Consider the following 9510-nt stretch of genomic DNA (forward strand, 5'->3'; position numbering starts at 1 on the left):
AACTGAAGGTAGATCACCAAACTAGGGACCATGGGGACTTACAGTACTTTTGCTACCTGCATGGACCCTAGTTGGATTTATATCACCCCTTCAGCCGCTGGCGATTGAAGTCAAATTTAGCCAAAATTAAAATGACAAGAATACTACATTTAAAACAGCTGGTAAATTTAAATTTCCTTTGAATGTTTCGGGACTTAAATACCCTCACAGGAGGACAATAATTTTATGCTACTTCAACCCCCTTTGAGGGTACAGCCACTAACAATCTCAGTTACTAATCAAAACTACCAATAATAAAATATGTATCTATTTACAAATCAGTTAACAAGTTGAATTGTTTTAAAAATGCAATTATTAAATGAGAACTTATATTAGTAAAAAGATCTTTCATAGTTTGTGATTTGAAATATCTCTTGTGATGGAATATTCAACACAGTCAAGCAGGACATGCTTGACCATGATTCTTTAATCACAAGGGATACAAAACGGAGGATCCTCACCTTTTAATAGGTACTCATGAGTATATCTAGTGTGGCCAATACGACATCGTCGTATGATGACCTCTTCAAATGTAGACTGACAACCCACGTAGATGTAACCGATAGTTGGTTTTATTGCATGTTATTTATTGATACCTACTTGGGTGTCCCACATCTTTTGCATCAGATCACGGATATAAAATCTAATAGCAGCGTTGTAATCAGAGTATGGGATCAGAAGTTGTGTCACAGATTTGTTGAGTGCTACCTTAGCAGCAAGATCAGCCATTGTGTTCCCAGAACTGCCAACGTGGCTGGGTAACCAACAAAAGACGATGTCGCACTGGCCAGTAGCAAGCTCATTATACAATTCAATAATTTCTAATAAAAGGGGATGTTTACAAGAAAGATTTTTAATAGCCTGAAGACACGAAAGAGAATCGGAAAAGATGATGTATTGTTTATATTTACGGTGTTTTTTAATATATTTAAGAGCTGTTAATATGGCGTTAGCTTCTGCTGTGAAAATATAGCTGTTATTTGGTAGTCGAGGAGATATTGTTCTGGATCCAATGACAGTGGCACATGCCACCGCGCCACCATCCTTGGACCCATCTGTAAATAAGGATTTGTATGTATTATATTTATTTTTTAACTGATTATATTCTTGTTTATATTGTAATTCATCAGTTACAGATTCCTTAAACTTTGTCAAAGTTAGGTCAACTTCAGGCCTAACCAGTTGCTAAGGAAGAGAAGAAAGAAGACGGGAAGGAGATATATTTTCCAGCTCAATGCCGGCAGCAGAAATGAATGGTTTAATTCTCAAGCCAAGAGGCGGAACAAGAGAAGGCTTTTGGTTGTACAGATCATCATAAAGAGGATTAAAAACACAGTTAAATGCAGGATTTGACTCATTAGAATATAGTTTTGTTACATGCTGCAAGGATAATTTTATACGGCGTTGTGTAAGAGATGGCTCATCGGCTTCGACGTAGAGACTGTCAACAGGAGAAATTCTAAAGGACCCAAGACAAAGTCTTATACCTTGGTGGTGGACAGAATCCAATAGTTGTAGTTTGCTTTTGCAGGCTCCACCATAAACGATGGAACCATAATCAAGTTTGGAACGTACCAGTGATCGAGGATGTGACCATGTGAATACGTGCAAACACCTAGTTGCAGGTACAGCAACGTGCAATAACCTTGGACAAAGTACTGTGCACTTAAAAGAACCAACTTAGCCGATGGTAGGTGACCAGATGATGGACACACGAACACGTGCAGACACCTAGTTACGTGTCCTATTGGACAAAATACTGTGACTATGTGTCCCAGTTCACCCAGATGCAAATGGGTACCTTGTGAGGATAAGGCTGTGTGATAACTCACTGCGCCTAACAGGCAGCGTGAGTTATACTCCCCAGGGAGTTGAGTTTGTTAAAAAATAAGAATGCCAGAAAAAAGACATTCGCTGATCAAGGGCACACTAGTGTACGGTACACAGCCCTCTGCACTTAAACGTACCCACGAATCCCTTGGTATATGGCCAGATGGTGGCCACATGAATACCTGCAAACACCTAGTTGCGGGTACAGCAACGTGCAGTAAACTTGAACAAAGTACTGTGACTATCTGTCCCAGTCCACCCAGCTGTGAATGGGTACCTAGTAAGGATGTGAAAAGTGCCATTAACTTGGTACGCCAAATGTCTGCAAGAGTGGTACGCTTCCCATGGAATTGAGATTGAAACTACGATGTGCCGTTGAGATTGACATCCAGTCGAGTGAAAACAAAGCGCCTTTGAGCAGCTGAGCTGGATATTGGCGCAGTATATATATTATTATGCGTGTATGTACTCGAAATCAAAAGTGTGTTAGTTATTCCTTGTTTACTTATGTTTGTTGGGTTGTTGTTTAACGTTTTGTTTACCTGTGTACCAAGTGAATATCATTGTTGTACTTCCTCAGACTTTACTGATAAAACCACTCTTTCTGTTGAATTTGCATTGCCACACATTAAACTGTAATTGAAATGTCGCTGTAGAATGGTGTACATCTTGTAAACGTTTAGTAATGATATCACATTGATTTATTGTTTGTTAGTTTCATTACGGACTGTTTCCCAGTTAACCTTTAGTTTCCACTTGGGAATATACACGTAACAATATCTTAATACCTTCAGATACAATCATGTAATTGTTGTTGTTGTATCATTCGCTCAACGCAGTCTATATCTCTGCTAATATACCATTTTACAGTAATAATACATTCTGGAACCTTCCATTGCAGCATTAACTTGTGATCAATATAGTAAGAAGGGTCTGTTTGTTATTAATTACTACCCTGTTCATATACCATGCAACTCTATAACAACGGATATATTAATCCAACCAATACTAAACGAAATAACGACGATACAGATTATCATCACTATGAGATACTGAGACATCTCTAGGTGCTCAGCACAACAATTTGTCTGCTTTATGGCAACCACAAACTATCAAGATCTAATGCAAATATGCCTTAACGAGTAGAAATGAAAAGTGAATCTTTCGTTGAATTGATTTACAATTTTCATACAATAAACATTTGAATTTGGAGAAGCACATTAACAAGGGTTGGCTGAAAATGTCTCACGCACAGATGAACTTCACTCATTTGCATGGTGCTACAAAATCTAGAGTCGTTTGAGAAATATGTTTCGCTGTAAACGTCAGTAAGGCTAGCAGTGACCTGTGACCTTTGCAAATTGGCAAAACGTGAGGTACAAACTGGGGTTAATGACAAAAGCCATCAGCAAAGATATAGCTTTTGCCGAACTGGACAGATGGGTGACAAAGTTTAAGTCTGTGAGCCTTCACGCACATTCTCATCAGAAACATAAGAGGTGATCAAAATAATCAACGAGAGCAGGACTCACTGGCTGAGTGCATATTTCCGGTTCAGCATTTCCTTTGGCAACGAAGACAGTATCAGTTCGTTGGGTTTTGTCAACTGAAACACCCCAGGCAACAACAATTGTCTCCTGATAATGTAGCTATTGGAAAAGCATCTGAAGCAGTGCCATTTGGGTTTGGGTTTTAGTTGCGTGTTGTTACTAGACAAACAGATGTTTACGCCATTTTAGGCATATATATTGTAATATCAGGTGCTGTATATTTTTTGGGAATATTTTGGAGTGTAGGAAACAAACTTTCAAAACCTGAGACGTGTGACAATGGTTACCTTGTTTGTACAGTGGTATGCATTGATTTTAATTTGAAACTTTGTAATGAGTTTTGTTTTGGTTTTTACTTAAGGTAAAAATTAATATTGTACATCAATGTGTTTGAACAAACATCACAGTTAAGAATGGGTACTGAGTAGATTTCTTAAGCTTTTTGAAGGAATAGGGTCTGCTTTTTCCGCCTGAGTACTATCAGAATTAATTCAGAACCGTTCAGTTATGCTAACTTGATATTTGTTAATGAAACCAGGAGTGTCTTCTAGAGTTCGTTTTCGGGTACATGTGGTGGGACTAACTCAGACTAAAGCAACTGTGTCAAGATCATTCTTATCCTGGATTTGTAGCCTGGGTCTGTTACAGGTAGCTTGATCATTGTTGCAGTGAGGTGGATATTACCATTTCTCAACTTATACCGCCATTTTATTTTGGAGAGTCTCTGCGATACCTTTGAAGAGATGTGTATCAACTAGTTAGATATATTAGAATACAATCGCTATTTTTCAGCTTCCATTGTAATTTGTTGGTTTCACACATTCAAGTACTGATTCCCAGTTAACTTTTAGTTTCAACTTGGGACTTAATACCCAACAATATCAACACAGAAGTTCTATACCTGACCTATATCACTCTTTCTAAGATTTCTATAAAGCTTTAGCATCACGCTAAACAACCATGGCGCTGATGTGTGGTATTGGCAGAATTCTTCGTCATCTAAGATACTGATCTGATGTAAGTGGGATTATTTTCATGTCACGAAGGAAACATGCTATCAAGTTCCTTGATCCTATAATCAGTGACGTGATTACATATAATGACCATTGTGTTTGAGCCCGTGAAGATTCTGGTTCGAATTGGCCTTCAGCAACCAATGCGTGATGATCGCTGTTATGGTTGATGCATGTCATCGGTTCCTAATTGTGTAGTGGATGCTCAATATTTAGAGGTGAGGTGAGGTGAAATTGCGTTTAACATCGTGCTTGAGAATATTTCGCTTATATGACGACGTGCATGCGTGTGTATGTGTATGTGCGGCTGCTTGTACTAGCCCAGACTTAAACTGGTTTTATAGTGCTAGCCCACTGAGATACCATGCCGCAGTGAAGCATGAATACCCCACTCAGACACATTATACTGACTCTGAGCCGACCAGTCCTTGTTGTACCCATTAATGCCGAGCGCCAGGCAGGGACCAACAAGTACCATATTTTAACGTATTTTTGGTATGACGCGGTCGGGGATCGAACCCGCGACCTTCCGCTCTCCGGGCGGACGCTCTAACCACTACACCACAGAGGCGGTCGAATATTTAGATACCGCCGTCATATAGCGGAACAGTGCTGAGTAAGACGTTAAAGAAGACACGGACATGTGCCACCAACAAATAACATATATTTAAAATAGTCAGAATTGGGGATGCCACAATAAGCCTTTTCCAATAATGTGTTCCCTCTATTTCAGTTTGAGCATTCTACAAATAACTCCGCTTCGAATGCGCCCATTTCTCATTTAAATTGATAGATGGCTGTTTACAATTTAGGGGCAACGATTTCATGACGAGTGCCGCAGGTAGCGCATGACATAAAACTCAACCGAAAACGAATGATGTCATCACAGATTTTCAGCGATCCATTCAAACAGGTTTGTCTGTTACGCCTGTTATATCATTTGAAGTTGGTAGATGTCGTTCCTGATTTACTGAAGTCTCTGAATTTCATTGATAGCTTACACACATTTTATTATGCTGACACAAATACATACTGACTGCGTCATGGCAGGTGTTTTCAGCAGAGAAGAATATGCGTGCGTCAAGACATACTAAATGAAAATGACTAAAACTGATACCTATTCAGCCACTTACACAGTGTGTGTGTGAGTGTGTGTGTGTGTCTGTACGTCTGTCTGTGTGTAGTTTCGCAGGGTTGTTAATGACCCTGTATATATTTCAATGAAATATCGACAGCTTATCGATAATGACAACGTACATCAGAAGTTTAAAGCATCGTTCATACATGTTTTGAAATGGTTGTCAAGTACAAACACAAGAAATACATGAACGTTAACAACCGATATATATGTAAGCAGGTTTCATGACGGAGAAACAAATGTGATCCCAGTTTATTCTTGATTGTTAGATTTAGATCAAACCCTTATTTCTCGTTTTGTTCTGATTTCTAAGCTTGCCTTTCATTAATATGCGACAATGGTTACAAAGCTGCACATCAGTATCATGTCGACAGCAAACTGCTTCTTCTAACAACAGGTGGCGACGTGTTAGGGGATGGTCTTGGTCTGAATCCAAACTGTTTTTCAAATTTACTCCACTTGTAGCAATCTCTTAACATTGTGGGGCTGAGTACATTTGCACAAATTTTACAAGCGTGTAAACGTCTTATAAAGATGAGACTTTTAAAATATTGTAGAGATCAGATTTACAAAAACTTGCAATTGTTTAAATATTCGCAAAGGGAGATAATTTGTGTATGATGTTATATGATTTTCCAGTGTGGGCTAAATGTTGTAAATGTAATGTACAAGACTAGCCATTCACTCACTATTTTTAATTATCAAACATATTAATTAAGAATATAATTAATTCAGTCGTCTTTAAATAACCCATGATACAAGAGGCATTTGGAATATAATTCGGCGTTAAAGCTTTTGGTAAAGAAAATACATTTTTCAATACTTTATTTCAATCTCAACTCACTTCTGAACTGAGCAATATTTGGTAATACAGAATTGACCTTGCCTTTGTACAAGTAATATTTTCACAATAATATCAACAAGTCAAAAACAGAGTCAGTACAAACATTTTTCTTTCAGCCAAACATTTCCAGTTCAAAAGTGAGTTTGAGATTATGGATGTGATCACAATCTTTTGTTAACCATGATAAAAAATCTTGACCAAAAGGTTTGCACAAATTCACATTCCCATAACAAGTGACAAAAAGATTCCTTTTCTTCATTACAGAATGAACATAAATCACAACTTTTTTAAAGAATTGTATTTGTAATTAAAATTCTATAGAGTACCCTGTACTGAAACCATCTCAATTTGGTGTCTTGTGTTGATTTGAACGATTTTAGGAAGATCACACTGAAAATCATCTTGCCACCTTAACTGTGCTCTTGGTGTCCTATTTGAAGAACACAGGATACAGTAATAGGCTTTTGAGCCTTTCATAATTGAAAGAAACAATCGAGTAATTGGTGTATTTTTTTGCACATTGTGCACTGTTTTCTTTCACTATTGAGAAGCCACCAAGATATTTCTTATAGAGCTAATGACACCACAGTATTCTGAAAAAGATACATTCAATTGATACAAGTCATTAAAATCAACCAAAGACACATATAACTGTCATGTTCATCAACAAGATCACAAATTTGAGAGATACCCCTCTGAAACCAACGTTCATAAAAAAATGTGTTCTTACCAATAACAATATTGCTATTATAAAATATATGATCAGACAATAAATCTTAAAATTTTCTGGTTTCATTTTACTTGAAAACTCATAAAAAGCATTGAAACAATCGATCGATATTGTTTTTTTTAGATTTCTGACAATTTTTGTCAAACATTATTTGCCATGCTTATCAAATTAACTATATTTACAATAACTAGCATTTAAAATATATTTCCACTTACGATCTTTAGTAACAAGTTTTCTCATCCATGTCACCTTCAAAGCTCTGACATATTCTAATATATTAATCATACCCAATCCACCCTCTTTAACTGGTCCACACATTGTTTTTCTCTTTATCCTGTGAGGTTTTTGATTCCATTCACAATTGAATAACATTTTGTTAAGTTCTTTAAGAATAAAACTGGGAGGGTTAGGTAGAGTTAGAAAAAGATAATTAAGTTTAGAAATAAGAAACGATTTGATCAAAGCAATCTTTCCAAGTGGGGTGAGGATTCTGTTTCTCCACTTATTCATCTCCTGTTTTAATTCAAAAAGTTTTGAGCCAATGAACCTAAACAATATCTCATATATTTGTGCTAAAATAACACCTAAAACCTTGAATATTGAGGGGTTCCATTGAGGTTTTAAATGAGATAAATATCTTTTTGTACTGTTTTTCATACTGCCAATCCATATCACCTGGAATTAATCATAATTAATCTTCAAACCTGACATACTATCAAAGATGTCCGTATCATCTGGATGTTGTGAATTAAATACTCTGTATTGGTTACATATATAGTAACGAGCAGAAAAAATGCTACAAAGAACTTTATTCTGTAGACTCGATCCTACTATAAAAAAAGCCAAAATACATTGTTTCTAGCCGCCAGTAGCTTGCCTCGTTGGTATGGAATTACCCCCCTTGGGTTCAGGGATAGCTTGATCACGTGACCTCGAGCTCGTTGCTAGCAGACGATACCGAAGCTTTGCCATGACGTTACAAAACAACAGAAATCGACTCTTGGCATATTATGAAGCAGGTATTACATCCGTAACTAGACTTGTGAAACTGACGGGACTGCATCGGGCCACTGTTTACCGAAATTTGAAGAAATTTGACGCAGGGTTAGGGACAGAGCGACAGGCTGGATCGGGACGTCATGCTACTCTTGGGCAAATGACAAACGACGTATCGCGCGTCTCGCGGCGGCGTACCCAAACTGGTCTGCAAAACAGCTTGCCGTGAAGGCGTCAAGTCCGAAAACCCCTCAGCTATCAGAATGGACAATCAGAAAATCTTTAAAGCAATCTTGATATGTCAAGCGAGTGCCGAAGAAAGTCCATTTGATGACAACAGCACATATGCTGAAAAGGCTCGAGTGGTGCAGGGAAATGCATGGTACAGACTTTCAAATGTGATTTTTACGGACGAATCAAAGTTTCAGTTTTATAGGATCACAAGAAAGAGGTGGTCAAGAGATGGACGTAGCTGCAAAATGGGTCCGAAGTTCTCACCCAGTGTCATGGTTTGGGGTGGTATAGGCAAACTCGGGGTAACGCCGCTGCTAACTATTACAGGAAGGATGGATTCACGCAAGTACTGTCAACTTATACAAGAAAGCATAGTGGAATCCCATATAGGACAGAGTGGAATACCTTTCAAACTTTTACAGGGCAATGCACCTGTACACAAGTCAAGACACACCTGTAACAGGTTTGAAACGAGTCACGTGACCTTACAGAAATTTCCAGACCTGAACCCAATTGAAAATGTGTGGCAGATTATGAAGGACAAATTAGAAAAGTTGGAACCGAAGAGTGTCATTGAGTGGTCTAATCTCATCAGTCAAATATGGGTGGGCCTACCCAAGGACAACATAGATAATTGAATTAACAGCATGGGACGCCGTATTCAGCAGTGCGTCGAGAGAAACGGTTGACTAACAGACTATTGACTTGCATAAATGTAAATCAACTGCTTATCGAAGGTTCTAGCCTCAGTTGCTGATAATAGACTGAAACAATGGTGTGACAATAATGATACAATTTCAGGCACAAGCTGGATTCAGACATGATTATTCAACAACAGACCATATTTTCACCCTTCAAGCTATGGTCACTAAATATCTGTCAAAGCAAAATGGAAGGTTCTATTGCCTTTTTATTGACTTTTCCAAGGCATTTGACTCTATTAACCATAAATTACTTTTTATGAGTTTGATAGAAAAGGGGGTAAAGGGAAAATTCCTTAAATTTATTATCAACATGTATTCTACACTGTGCGCTTGTGTGAGAACTGATTCGTGGTTATCACCCTATTTCAAATGTAATATTGGTACCCGCCAAGGATGCACTCTGAGTCCGCAGATTTTTATTATATTCATAAA

This window comes from Haliotis rubra, unplaced genomic scaffold, assembly GCF_003918875.1.
Source record: "Haliotis rubra isolate DU_JTF1 unplaced genomic scaffold, ASM391887v1 Scf1081, whole genome shotgun sequence".
NCBI classification, from domain to species: domain Eukaryota; kingdom Metazoa; phylum Mollusca; class Gastropoda; order Lepetellida; family Haliotidae; genus Haliotis; species Haliotis rubra.